This window comes from Mobula hypostoma, chromosome 10 (assembly GCF_963921235.1).
Source record: "Mobula hypostoma chromosome 10, sMobHyp1.1, whole genome shotgun sequence".
NCBI classification, from domain to species: domain Eukaryota; kingdom Metazoa; phylum Chordata; class Chondrichthyes; order Myliobatiformes; family Myliobatidae; genus Mobula; species Mobula hypostoma.
The window spans coordinates 56,631,091-56,646,095 of record NC_086106.1 but is presented as its reverse complement, the minus strand read 5'-3'; the positions used below and the strand labels follow the sequence as shown (position 1 = coordinate 56,646,095).

Sequence of the window (15,005 nt, the reverse complement as noted above, 5' to 3'; positions counted from 1 at the left end):
TGTACAGAAACTTAAATGCACACATTCAGTTATTTAGGAAAAGCTTCTTCTCCTCTGCCATCCGATTTCTAAATGGACTTTGAACATATGAATGCTACCTAACATTTTTAAAATTTATATTATTGCTGTTTTTGTATTTTTTTAGTCTATTCAATATACATATATATTAACTGTAATGTATTTACTTATTTATTTATCTTTTCTATATTATCATGTATTGCATTGAGCTGCTGCTGCTAAGTTAATAAATTTCATGACATGTCAGTGAAAATAAAATTACAAACGAGAGAATCTGTAGATGCTGGAAATCCAAGCACCACTCAAAAAATGCTGGAGAAACTCAGCAGGCCAAGCAGCATCTACGGAAAAAAGTTACAGTCAATGTTTCAGGCCAAGGCCCTTCAGCAGGACTAGTAATAAACCAGCTTCTAAAGTTTCACCTTTAAATCGGCAATAGTCTGGTGTGTGAGCCATTGCCGCAACAGTAACACAGTCTGATTGGTCAGGCTGGTTCCTGTTCAGACTCTATCATTTTGTTCAAACTCGCTGCAACTCAATTGTGTCTCTGGCTGATGTTTCATTTGATCTAATGACTTCAACAGCTCTTTTAAATGTGGGTTGTGCTTGATTTGGGAGCCACTTTTTAATGATTTCTTGCAATGGCTTTCGATTGCCCTTTTTTATGATGTCACAATCAGATCTTTATAGATATTGAGGGGAAATCACACCCACTAGTTTGTACACAGCAATACTGCATATACTGTGACCTTATAATGTCCACACAGTCTGACACTGGGCTATTGGTTGACAGGTGAGCATCATTTAGACACCTGGAGATAACTTCTTGGCTCCTCTTCAGATTTGGATCACATGTCATTTCTGTTCACCTGTTTCATGTTTTTAATGGATTGGCACTCCCTCAGTCAGGCACAAGTGTTCCTCAGAAATGGATAAGCAATACTTCAGAAAGGAAATCAATAAAGGGGAAAGTCGTTATGTAGAATTACAGCAGGGTTCAGCAACAGGCCTCCTCAGTATATTAACCACAGCATAAAATGAGCTCATCATTGTATTGATGTTGGTGCTGACCAGTTAATCAATGTCATCTGCAACATTCATCACCCTCTGTGTGCTCTCTGTAAGGTCCTTCAGTGCATCGGTGAGTATTGTGTAGGTCATGAGAAATCATGATCCTGCTCCAAAAATGGAACCAATGACATGGATGGAGTCAAGACCAACTTCCAGAGCTGAAACAACACCTGTAGCTCCCCACCCTAACCTAGTAATTATATCTTAAGCAACATACATCAAAGTTGCTGGTGAACGCAGCAGGCCAAGCAGCATCTATAGGAAGAGGCGCAGTCGACGTTTCAGGCCGAGACCCTTCGTCAGGACTAACTGAAGGAAGAGTCAGTAAGGGATTTGAAAGCTGGAGGGGGAGGGGGAGATGCAAAATGATAGGAGAAGACAGGAGGGGGAGGGATGGAGCTGAGAGCTGGACAGGTGATAGGCAAAAGGGGATACGAGAGGATCATGGGACAGGAGGTCCGGGAAGAAAAACAGGGGGGAGGTGGTGACCCAGAGGATGGGCAAGAGGTATATTCAGAGGGACAGAGGGAGAAAAAGGAGAGTGAGAGAAAGAATGTGTGCATCAAAATGAGTAACAGATGGGGTACGAGGGGGAGGTGGGGCCTTAGCGGAAGTTAGAGAAGTCAATGTTCATGCCATCAGGTTGGAGGCAACCCAGACGGAATATAAGGGGTTGTTCCTCCAACCTGAGTGTGGCTTCATCTTTACAGTAGAGGAGGCCGTGGATAGACATGTCAGAATGGGAATGGGATGTGGAATTAAAATGTGTGGCCACTGGGAGATCCTGCTTTCTCTGGCGGACAGAGCATAGATGTTCAGCAAAGCGGTCTCCTAGTCTGCGTCGGGTCTCACCAATATATAAAAGGCCACATCGGGAGCACCGGACGCAGTATATCACCCCAGTCGACTCACAGGTGAAGTGATGCCTCACCTGGAAGGACTGTTTGGGGCCCTGAATGGTGGTAAGGGAGGAAGTGTAAGGGCATGTGTAGCACTTGTTCCGCTTACACGCATAAGTGCCAGGAGGGAGATCAGTGGGGAGGGATGGGGGGGACGAATGGACAAGGGAGTTGTGTAGGGAGCGATCCCTGCAGAATGCAGAGAGAGGGGAGGAGGGAAAGATGTGCTTAGTGGTGGGATCCCGTTGGAGGTGGCGGAAGTTACGGAGAATAATATGTTGGACCCGGAGGCTGGTGGGGTGGTAGGTGAGGACCAGGGGAACCCTATTCCTGGTGGGGTGGTGGGAGGATGGAGTGAGAGCAGATGTACGTGAAATGGGGGAGATGCGTTTAAGAGCAGAGTTGATAGTGGAGGAAGGGAAGCCCCTTTCTTTAAAAAATGAAGACATCTCCCTCGTCCTAGAATGAAAAGCCTCATCCTGAGAGCAGATGCGGCGGAGACGGAGGAATTGCGAGAAGGGGATGGCGTTTTTGCAAGAGACAGGGTGAGAAGAGGAATAGTCCGGATAGCTGTGAGAGTCAGTAGGCTTATAGTAGACGTAAATGGATAGATAAGGTGTCTCCAGAGACAGAGACAGAAAGATCTAGAAAGGGGAGGGAGGTGTCGGAAATGGACCAGGTAAACTTGAGGGCAGGGTGAAAGTTGGAGGCAAAGTTAATAAAGTCAACGAGTTCTGCATGCGTGCAGGAAGCAGCGCCAATGCAGTCGTCGATGTAGCGAAGGAAAAGTGGCGGACAGATACCAGAATAGGCACGGAACATAGATTGTTCCACAAACCCAACAAAAAGGCAGGCATAGCTAGGACCCATACGGGTGCCCATAGCTACACCTTTAGTTTGGAGGAAATGGGAGGAGCAAAAGGAGAAATTATTAAGAGTAAGGACTAATTCCGCTGGATGGAGCAGAGTGGTGGTAGAGGGGAACTGATTAGGTCTGGAATCCAAAAAGAAGCATAGAGCTTTGAGACCTTCCTGATGGGGGATGGAAGTATATAAGGACTGGACATCCATGGTGAAAATAAAGTGGTGGGGGCCAGGGAACTTAAAATCATCGAAAAGTTTAAGAGCGTGAGAAGTATCACGAACATAGGTCGGAAGGGATTGAACAAGGGGTGATAAAACAGTGTCGAGGTATGCAGAAACGAGTTCGGTGGGGCAGGAGCAAGCTGAGACAATAGGTCGGCCAGGACAGGCAGGTTTGTGGATCTTGGGTAGGAGGTAGAAACGGGAAGTGCGGGGTGTGGGAACTATAAGGTTGGTAGCAGTGGATGGGAGATCCCCTGAGCGGATAAAGTCGGTGATAGTGTGGGAGACAATGGCCTGGTACTCCTTAGTGGGGTCTTGGAGCCCTGAATGGTGATAAGGGAGGAAGTGTAAGGGCATGTGTAGCACTTGTTCCGTGTAAGCGGAACAAGTGCTACACATGCCCTTACACTTCCTCCCTTATCACCATTCAGGGCTCCAAACAGTCCTTCCAGGTGAGGCATCACTTCACCTGTGAGTCGACTGGGGTGATATACTGCGTCCGGTGCTCCCGATGTGGCCTTTTATATATTGGTGAGATCCGACGCAGACTGGGAGACCGCTTTGCTGAACATCTACGCTCTGTCCGCCAGAGAAAGCAGGATCTCCCAGTGGCCACACATTTTAATTCCACATTCATTCCCATTCTGACATGTCTATCCACGGCCTCCTCTACTGTAAAGATAAAGCCACACTCAGGTTGGAGGAACAACACCTTATATTCCGTCTGGGTAGCCTCCAACCTGATGGCATGAACATTGACTTCTCTAACTTCCGCTAAGGCCCCACCTCCCCCTCGTACCCCATCTGTTACTCATTTTTATGCACACATTCTTTCTCTGACTCTCCTTTTTCTCCCTCTGTCCCTCTAAATATACCTCTTGCCCATCCTCTGGGTCACCCCCCCCCCGTCTTTCTTCCCGGACCTCCTGTCCCATGATCCTCTCGTATCCCCTTTTGCCTATCACCTGTCCAGCTCTCGGCTCTATCCCTCCCCCTCGTGTCTTCTCCTATCATTTTGCATCTCCCCCTCCCCCTCCAGCTTTCAAATCCCTTACTCACTCTTCCTTCAGTTAGTCCTGATGAAGGGTCTCGGCCTGAAACGTCGACTGCACCTCTTCCTATAGATGTTGCTTGGCCTGCTGCGTTCACCAGCAACTTTGATGTATGTTGCTTGAATTTCCAGCATCTGCAGAATTCCTGTTGTTTGAGCTTTAACTACAGCCTTAAGCTCTTCCATGGGTTTTTTCTCTGTGATGTTGGCCAGTCTTTGAATAGAAGCTTCATCCAGACCCAGACATTTATGGAAATCAATTATTTCCCCAATCAATATGCTGATATCACAAGTCAGAGAGAGACCAGGAACGGGGACTGCTCCCACAGCTCCCGAAAGAGCTGCCAACATCCAGACATGCTCCAACAGCAACCTGCTTGTCACCTGAATAATCTTCACACTTCGATTTGGATACGCCAGGAAAAAGATATTTTTCTTTACTTTCAGCAGATCATCTTCAAGTGCTTTATTTAAACTATTGAAATCATATCGATCCCGTTCAAAACTGGATATCAGGATCACAGTCAGGGTCAAAATCCCCACCTCCCCCAAATGATTCTCCAGCACTTTCTCCTCATTAATTTTCTTCCCCACCTTTCTCATTCTCTAGGTCGGAGGAGGCACGGCAAGTGAAGGAGTAAGTGTGGGGATTGGCTGAGAAGGAGTGGCTGATTTAAAAAGCCGGTCGTGAGCAGCGAGGAAATCAGACCTTCCAGGTCGGAGGAAGTGCGGCAGGTGAAGCTAATTACTCAAATTATCAGCTAATACAAGCAAGGTTTGCTCTAAGGGAGCGGCCTTGTCGAGGGAAGTGCCTTGTGAGAAAAGTGCAAGTCTTTGGCTCGGGAGTCTTCGGCGAGGAGACTGAGAGAGGAGACCACGCCACAGTTGGAGAGGGTGAGAAGTGGTGAAGAGATGACTGCTAGGCTGATTGAGTGTGCTGTGTGAATGATGTGGGAGGTCAGGGACATTGATAGTGCCTCTGGCTCCTACACCTGTGGAAAATGTGTCCAGATTCAGCTTCTGAAGGACCGTATTGCAGCACTGGAGAGGGAACTGGATGACCTTAGGTCCATCTGGGAAAACGAGAGTTTTCTGGACAGGACCTACAGTGAGGTCGTTACACCGAGGATACCGGACGAGAGAAGGGGGACGACGATGAGCAAGGAAAAGATGCTTTAAGTACAGGAGACCCCGGGGGATGTGCCTCTCGTAAACAGGTTCACCCTCTTGGAAGCTGTCGGGACAGAAGACAGTGCCAGCCTGAGAGGCGGTCAGGTCTGCGAGTCAACAATTAGCACTGAAGCAAAGCCGAGGAGACAGACGTCAGGCAGAGCCGTGGTAGTCGGGGACTCCATAGTGAGAGGTATGGAAAGGGGTTTCTGTAGCAATAGGAGAGATTTAAGGATGGTGTGTTGCCTCCCTGGTGCCGGGATCCAGGATGTAACGGACCGATTGCAGAGAATCCTCAAGAGTGAAAGTGAACATCAGGAAGTGGTGGTGCATGTCGGCACAAATGACGTGGGGAAGAAGAGGAAAGACATTCTACAGCGTGACTTCAGAGAATGCGGAAGAAGGCTGAAAAGCAGGACTTCCAGGGTGGTTATCTCCGGTTTGCTTCCAGTTCCTCGTGCTGGAGTGGGCAAGAACAGGGAGATAATGGATCTGAATGTGTGGCTGAGGAACTGGTGCAGGAAGCAAGGATTTACATTCTTGGACCATTGGGGTATGTTTCGGGGTAAGGATGAATTGTACAAAAGGAACGGGTTGCACCTTAATAAGCGGGGCACCAGCATTCTGGCAGGCAGGTTTGTCTCTGCAACACGGGTGTGTTTAAACTAAGTAGTGGGGGGTGGGGGGACGAACTGGAAACATAAGGATGGAGATAAAGGGAAAGTGAGAATAAGAAAAGTTGAGAAAGACAGCAGAATCAACAAAGCAGAAAGCTCAAGAAGGGATCGTACAGTATGGACAAGTGAAATAGGAATTGATATGGGAGGTGAGGGGAGTAATGAATTAAAAGTATATATGAATGCATGGAGTATAAGAAATAAAGTGGATGAGCTTGAGGCTCAGTTGGAAATTAGTAAGTATGATGTGGGAATAACAGAGACATGGCTTCAAGTGGACAGGGCCTGGCAAATGAATATTCAAGGGTATACGTCCTGTCGAAAGGACAGACCGAAGGGCAGAGGGGGTGGGGTGGTTCTGTTGGTGAGGAATGATATTCAGTCCCTTGCGAGCGGGGAAATAGAATCAGCAGATGTAGAGTCAGTATGGATAGAACTGAGAAATTCTAAGGGTAGAAAGACCCTAATGGGAGTTATCTACAGGCCCCCAAACAGTAGTCTGGATGTAGGGTGTAAGTTGAATCAAGAGTTAAAATTGGCATGTCACAAAGGTAATGCTACAGTTGTTATGGGGGACTTCAACATGCAGGTAGACTGGAGGAATCAGGTTGGTACTGGACCCCAAGAAAGGGAGTTTGTGGAGTCCCTCTGAGATGGATTCTTAGAACAACTTGTACCGGAGCCTACCAGAGAGAATGCAATTCTAGATTTAGTGTTGTGCAATGAACCGGATTTGATCAGGGACCTCGAGGTAAAGGAGCCATTAGGAGGTAGTGACCATAATATGATAAGTTCTAATCTACAATTTGAGAGGGAGAAGGGAAACTCGGAAGTATCAGTATTACAGTTGAACAAAGGGAACTATGGTGCTATGAGGGAGGAGCTGGCCAAAGTTCAATGGAACAATACCCCAGCAGGGATGACAGTGGAACAGCAATGGCGAGTGTTTCTGGGAATAATGTGGAAGGTGCAGAATCAGTTCATTCCAAAGAGGAAGAAAGATCCTAAGGGGAGTAAGGGGAGGCCGTGGCTGACAAGGGTAGTAATGGACAGTATAAAAATAAAAGAGAAGTATAACATAGCAAAGACGAGTGGGAAGCCGGAGGATTGGGAAACTCTTAAAGAGCAACAGAAGGTAACTAAAAAGGCAATACGCGGAGAAAAAATGAGGTACGAAGGTAAACTAGGCAAGAATATAAAGGAGGACAGTAAAAGCTTCTTTAGGCATGTGAAAAGGAAAAAAAAATAGTTAAGACCAAAACTGGGCCCTTGAAGACAGAAACAGGTGAATTTATTATGGAGAACAAGGAAATTGCAGACGAGTTGAACAGGTACTTTGGATCTGTCTTCACTAGGGAAGACATGAACAATCTCCCAGATATAATAGTGGCTAAAGGACCTAGGGTAATGGATGAACTGAAGGAAATTTATATTAGGCAGGAAATGGTGTTGGATAGAATGTTGGGTCTGAAGGCTGATAAGTTCCCGGGACCTGATGGTCTGCATCCCAGTGTACTTAAGGAGGTGGCTTTAGAAATCGTGGATGCATTGGTAATCATTTTCCAATGTTCTATAGATTCAGGAGCAGTTCCTGTTGATTGGAGGGTGACTAATGTTGTTCTTCTCTTCAAGAAGGGAGGAAGAGAGAAAACGGGGAATTACAGACTGGTTAGCCTGACGTCGATGGTGGGAAAGATGCTGGAGTCAATTATAAAAGATAAAATTACGACACATCTGGATAGCAGTAACAGGATCGGTCCGAGTCAGCATGAATTTGCAAAGGGGAAATCGTGCTTGACTAATCTTCTGGAATTTTTTGAGGATGTAACTATGAAAATGGACAAGGGAAAGTCAGTTGATGTAGTGTACTTGAACTTTCAGAAAACCTTTGATAAAGTCCCACATAGGAGATTAGTAGGCAAAATTAGGGCATATGGTATTGGGGGCAGAGTACTGACATGGATTGAAAATTGGCTGGCTGACAGAAAACAAAGAGTAGCGATTAACGGGTCCCTTTCGGAATGGCAGGAGGTGACCAGTGGGGTACTGCAGGGTTCAGTGCTGGGACCGCAGCTGTTTACAATATATATTAATGATTTAGATGAGGGAATTAAAAGTAACATTAACAAATTTGCTGATGACACAAAGCTGGATGGCAGTGTGAAATGTGAGGAGGATGTTATGAGAATGCAGGGTGACTTGGACAGGCTGGGTGAGTGGGCAGATGCATGGCAGATGCAGTTTAATGTGGATAAATGTGTGGTTATCCACTTTGGTGGTAAGAACAGGAAGGCAGATTATTATCTAAATAGAGTCAAGTTAGGAAAAGGGGAAGTACAACAAGATCTAGGTGTTCTTGTACATCAGTCACTGAAAGCAAGCATGCAAGTACAGCAGGCTGTGAAGAAAGCTAATGGCATGCTGGCCTTCATAACAAGGGGAATTGAATATAAGAGCAAGGAGGTCCTTCTGCAGCTGTACAGGGCCCTGGTGAGACCACACTTAGAGTATTGTGTGCAGTTTTGGTCTCCAAATTTGAGGAAGGACATTCTTGCTATTGAGGGAGTGCAGCGTAGGTTCACAAGGTTAATTCCCGGGATGGCGGGATTGTCATATGTCGAAAGATTGGAGCGACTGGGCTTGTATACTCTGGAATTTAGAAGGCTGAGAGTGGATCTTATTGAAACATATAAGATTATTAAGGGATTGGACACGCTGGAGGCAGGAAGCATGTTCCCGCTGATGGGTGAGTCCAGAACCAGAGGCCACAGTTTAAGAATAAGGGGTAGGCCATTTAGAAAGGAGTTGAGAAAAAACTTTTTCACCCAAGAGTAGGGGATATATTGAATGCTCTGCCCCAGAAGGCCGTGGAGGCCAAGTCTCAGGATGCTTTCAAGAAAGAGATGGATAGTGCTCTTAAAGATAGCAGAATCAAAGGTTATAGGGATAAGGCATGAACTGGATACTGATTCTGGATGATCAGCCATGATCACAGTGAATGGTGGTGCTGGCTCAAAGGGCCGAATGGCCTACTCCTGCACCTATTGTCTATTGTCATTGAGTAAGATTCAGCATCAATCTTACTGCAGACCAAACAGATATTTTTTCCAAGCTGTTTAATCTCTTTGGTAAGTTTTGCATCATTTTCTTTGAAATGACCAGCTGACATTATGATGAAGAAATCGTATCTTTCAAATTTCATTTTCTTAAGATAGGTCGCAGCTGGAAATTTTGTGGAACCGATCGCTGGCAGGTCACAGTAGCGGACGTTGGACTGATTGGGAGGTGGGTACCTAGTCGTCTCCATTGTAGCTTTCATGACATCAGCTTCAGCCGCTCCATCATCATTGTTCCAAAGTCCTCTCATGGCATTGACGAAGGTGGATTTTCCTGCACCTGTTTCTCCTGTCACTGCAATGTTCAGCTATGCATTACCTGGTTCTGATACCTTCTGCCCTATTAGAAAGGTAACTTGTTTCACTCCACCTTTTTCAAAGTGAGATTTCAGTTTCTTGAGCTCTTCCTGTGTGAGATTCTCAGACTGAGCCACCTGTTGTCTGAAAGGAAACAGATTCTATTATAATTTCTCATCATAAAAACTACGGATCCCCATTCTATTGTCATCCATCTCATTTGGAACAACTTGCAGTGACCAATTAGCCCAAAAATCAGCAGGTCTGTGTGATATGGGTGGTAATTACAACACACAGGCAAACCTAAAGGACCACAAAGAATACTTGTAAATTTCATGTGTATAACACCATGGGTCAGGCTGCAACCTGGCTCTCTAGATAGATAGATAGATAGATAGATATACTTTATTAATCCTGAGAGAAATTTGGTTTCGTTACAGCCGCACCAACCAAGAATAGAGCGTAAATATAGCAATACAAAAAACCCCAACAGTCAAATAACAAAATGCAAACTATGCCAGATGGAAAATAAGTCCAGGACCAGTCTATTGGCTCAGGGTGTCTGACCCTCCACGGGAGGAGCTGCACGTTCGATAGCCACAGGCAGGAACGACCTCCCGTGCCGCCAAGTGTTGTATCACGGTGGAACGTGGCCGAAGTCCAACAGTAAAAAGTTCAATATCCAGTCTGCAAACACGTTCCTCGATCGTAATATACCCCGGATTGCACCATCCATTGTTAGCCAGATCAGTAAGCACCCCACTCATTCACGCTTACTGCTCTCGGTGCACTTCCGGCAAGGTGGAGCAGTATTACCCACCGAACTCCTCTTCTCCAGAAGTCTCTGTTGTCTCGACCCGGTCCTCTTTCCTCGACTTTGTGATTCCCCCTCTGCATCCTGTGTGTTTTCCTCTGGATTTTAGCAGGGGTGTCTGCCACTCTGTTCGTTAAGCCGGCCGGAATTTGCTGGTCCGTGGAATACACAATGCGACCTTGCTTCTGTCCCGCGTGTTGGGATGTGACCATTTCCAGCGCTAAAGAAAACCCAAATAAAGCTCTCTCTACCAGCATTTTAAAGAGGGTGCAGCTTCGACGTGTCACCATGAGAAAAAAACACAAAAAATAACGTAAATTAAAAGTAAGAAGAAAGTAAAAGAATAGATCGGAACGGCTGTACCAGGTTGCATGCAGGACCGGCGCATGTGAACTAAAAGAACAATGAATATTGGAAATCTATCCATACAACCTCATGATATCAATGCAGAAGTCCTTACGTGATAGCTACCATTTCAACCAATATCAACTCCATCATAAATGACCTCCCTTTCTCTATAAGGTCAGATGTCAGAGGTTGGCTGATAATTATTCAATTCACTTCATAATGAAAACTAAATAAATTCATGCCTGCTGTAACAAAGTGACCCGGGGGGGGGGTGCAGGGGGTGCAGTGGCACTTGTGATGAAAGTACACATAGACTATGATGTTATCTGTCCTGTGCTGGCACCAGTGGGATCAGCAGTTGGTCTGCCACCTGTCTTCAGGAGAAAGAGAGATAAGGAAAACAATGGAGCAGCATTTGGAGATGTTAATGAAGAGACGGGAGAGCTGTCAAGATCGTCTCCCCTTTGAACCCTGAACTGTTTGAAGTGATGGACAGGTGATACCCCAGCAGGGGGATAAAAAGGGACAGGTTCTCTAAGGCAAGACACACACGACACCACGAGGTAACGAGACCCTGGAAGCGGTGCGCCTCCCACAAGTCGGTGGGAGTTTTGAAGGGCTGGTCGCGGGACCAAACTATAGACGCACAGGGTGGAAAGGTACGATCAGCGGGAACCTGGTGTGTGTCCGCCCTTGCCTGGGTGCCAGGTTCACCGCAGAGAAACGATCGTATCTGTAAACGGAGGGGTCACGGTCGGTGACCTCAGAAGACATCACAAAGGGCTCGCCCGAAAGCTGACTGCAAAGAATATCGAAGGTCTGTGTGGAAGCCGTTTGAATATTCATTCGTTTTTGCTCTCTCTCTCCTTCCCCCCACTGTCCATCGCCACGGCAGTGATTACTGTGAACTGAACTGAACTCAATTGAACTGAACTTTGCGTCACTTTGAAACTGGTCAGTTACCCCTAGACGATGATAGAGCTTGATTGATCCTGTTATCCTAATTCTGTGTACATGTGTGTTTATCATTGCTGAACTGTTGCATGTATTATCCTTTTGATTAGAGTACTGTGTTGCTTGTTTCTTTAATAAAACTTCCTTAGTTCTAGTAATCCAGACTCCAACTGAGTGATCCATTTCTGCTGGTTTGGCAACCCAGTTACGGGGTAGGTAACACACTGTACTGAAAGTGGTGCAGGGGACTGACACCACCAGTGACCTGGCTTCACTCCTGGTCTCTGGTGCTGTCTGTGTGGAGTCTGCATGTTCTCCTGTGACCAAGTCAAATTTCCCACGGGTGATCCTGCCACATTGTGTTTGTTGTGAGATTAATGTGCCCCTGTAAATTGCTTGTCATGCAGGTGGGGGGGGTGGGAAAGTTGGAAACTTGATGTGTATGTGAGAGAGAGTTTGTTAGATGGAAATAAGCAGGTGCATGGGAAAGGTGGGAATGCTCAGTGGGGGGGGTGGAGGGTGGCAACAGAGATGAGTCTGGGTATCATAAAGAAAAATAAAGAAGTAGAAGTGATTTGAAAAGATAAAATAGCTGTAAAATGTTCATGTTTGGGATAAGCAAAGACTAGTAATATGTTTGTAAAAAATGTCCCAGGCTGTCACCATCTCCAAACAAGGAGAGTCTAACCACCTACTCTTGACACCAATACCACACAGACATGTCACTGTGTGCCACATACACATCCCCAACGCTGTTTCTTCTTGGCTACTCTGACAATAACTCACAACCCCCTGATCTCCACTAATAAAACAGGGCACTACGAATCAGGGACAATATCACAGCTGCTCTCAGAGGGAGAGGATAATGGACAGATCATCCACTGAGCCATCATTAGAAGAGCTCAAGGAGCAATTACTCTGAGTGGATTACGTTATAGAGCCCCCAGGAGCAACCAAAATATTGAGGAAAAAAGTGCAGGCAGCCGATGAAAATTTGCAAAAACAACAGGGTTGTTTTATTGTGTAACTGCCACTTCACCAAAATAGACTGGGGCATTCTTTGTGCAAGAAAGTTAGACAGGGCAGGATTGTTAGGTGCATCAAAGGCAGTTTCTTAAACAATATATGGATAGTCCAACTAGAACAGGATCCATACTAGACCTGATATTGGGAAATGCGATTTGTCTGCTGACTGACCTCTAATTCAGTGGAAATAACAAGAATCATTAATTACAATAGCTTAGGTTCTGATATCTCTGAGTAAGTATACATGATGCACAAAAGTATTAAATTGGGGAGGATAATTCTTTGTGTCTTAAGCAGGAACAAGGTAGAGTTATTCAGGAACAGTTGTTGCTGGGCAAATCCCTTCTGTGTAGGGTGATTAATGGCCAACTTCACAGAGTATGGAATTGATATGATCCAGTAGGTTGGAAGGATAAGGGTGGCAAAATAGGGGATCATTTGAAAAAGGTCAAGAGAGAATAGAAAGCATATGTACAGCTTATAAAGTTAAAATAATCAAACAGAGTCCTTGAGTGAGAGAAGAACTCAAGAAGGGAATTAGGTGAGCCAGAAAGGGCCATGAAAAGTCCTTAGCATGTTCGATTAAAGGGAATTCCAAGGAATTCTGTATATAAACCAAGAGAATAACTGGGGATTGTTTAGGACTAGTCAAGGACAGATGATTAGAGATACGCTTGGAGGTGGAAGATGCAGAGAAATTCTAAATGAGTACCAGATAACATGTTGGAGGAACTCAGCAGATCATACAACATCTGTGCCTAACCTACTAAGTTCCTACACGATCCTGTGTATTGATCCTGATCTACAGTCTCTCTGGTGTCTCGTAAATGAGTACTTATTCTAAGTATCCAACAAGGGGAAAGTCATGGAGAACAGTGTGGGGCATGTTAATATGCTGGGGCATTGTCAGATAAAGAAAAAGGGAACGTTGAATCTCTGGAAGAATGTTAAAGTGAAAGGGGTGGTGGTAGCAATAGAAATGATCAAGGTGTTTAAAAGGTTCTTTGATAAACGTGTATTTGCAGAGAACGGAAAGATGTGGTGGAGACAGATATGATAGGGTCTTTTAAGAGACTTTTGGATAGGTACATAGATCTTAGAAAAATAGAGGGCTATGGGTAAGCCTAGTAATTTCTAAGGTAGGGACATGTTCAGCACAACTTTGTGGGCCCAAGGGCCTATGTCGTGCTGTGGGTTTTCTATGTTTTTTCTGTGGACCATGTGGAGGAAGAGTGAAACTTGGAGGGGGAGGGATGAAGTAAAGAGCTGGGAAGATGATTGTTGAAAGAGACAGAAGATCATCCACTGTCGTGATCAGGCCACACTGATGGCATGAACATTGATTTCTCAAATATCAGATTTTGCCTCCCACCCACCCCGTTCAACATTTTGCAACCTCTTTTCCCTCCCGCGCCTTATCTCCTTGCCCATCCATCACCTCCCACTGTTGCTCATCCCCCCACTTTTTCTTGCTTCCATGTCCTTGTGTCTCTTTCACCAATCAACTTCCCAGCTCTTTACTTCATCCCTCCAAGTTTCACCTATCACCTGGTGTTTCTTTCTCCCCTCCTCCCACCTTTTAAATCTACTCCTCAGTTTTTCTATTCTGATCCTGCTAAAGGGTTTTGGCCCGAAACGTCAACTGTACTTATTTCCATAGATGCTACTTGGCCTGCTGATTTCCTCCAGCAGTTTGTGTGTGTTGCTTGGGTTTCCAGCATCTGTAGATTTTCTCTTGCTTGTAGGCAAGATCATTTGTTTGAGGCATCATTACCTCAAATGGTATGGTATAATATTATGTGCTGAGGGGCCTGTTCCCATGCTGAGACATTCTGTGTTCTATGACAAGGAATTTGATGCAAGGGAACACCAGCACCTACAGCTTCCCCTCCATCATACACTGATATCATTGCTCAACATGGTCACTGGGTCTACACTCAGGAATTCCAGATCCAACCCCACAATGGGATCAGATTTATCAGGATGGTAGCTATTCAACAAAGCAGATCCCATGCACCAATGAGAATGCTGAGCACTCAGTGTGCAGTGCACTGGCAGGAGTTGCTGAGGTAGGGTTCATGGAAGAGACACACAGTGTGGCATGTTCTGACCTACCTGGAGCTTGTGCCTCCCATTTCTGACGGCTGTTTCTCACAGCGTGCCCTGTGTGACAATTCTGTAATCCCAACACCAAATGTGCACAGTGATTGGGGGCTTGGGTCTCCTCTTTGTCTTTTGTGACAAGAATACACATCGATAAAGATGTTAGCTGTCTTGGGCTGGCATCAGTGGAATCAGCAGTTGGTCTGCCACCTGTCTTCAGGAGAGAGAGAGATAAGGAAAACAATGGAGCAGCATTTGGAGATGTGTAATGAAGGGAAAGGAGAGCTGTCAAGAGCGGCTCCCCCTTTGAACCCTGAACTGTTTGAAGTAATGGACAGGCGATACCCCAGCAGGGGGATAAAAAGGGATAGGTTC

At 45.7% G+C, this 15,005-nt stretch overlaps 1 pseudogene; it reads right to left on the bottom strand.

The window, feature by feature from the left end:
• Nucleotides 1-1,092: 1,092 nt before the first annotated feature.
• LOC134353316 (interferon-inducible GTPase 5-like) lies at nt 1,093-14,752 on the bottom strand (annotated as a pseudogene).
• Nucleotides 14,753-15,005: the final 253 nt, after the last annotated feature.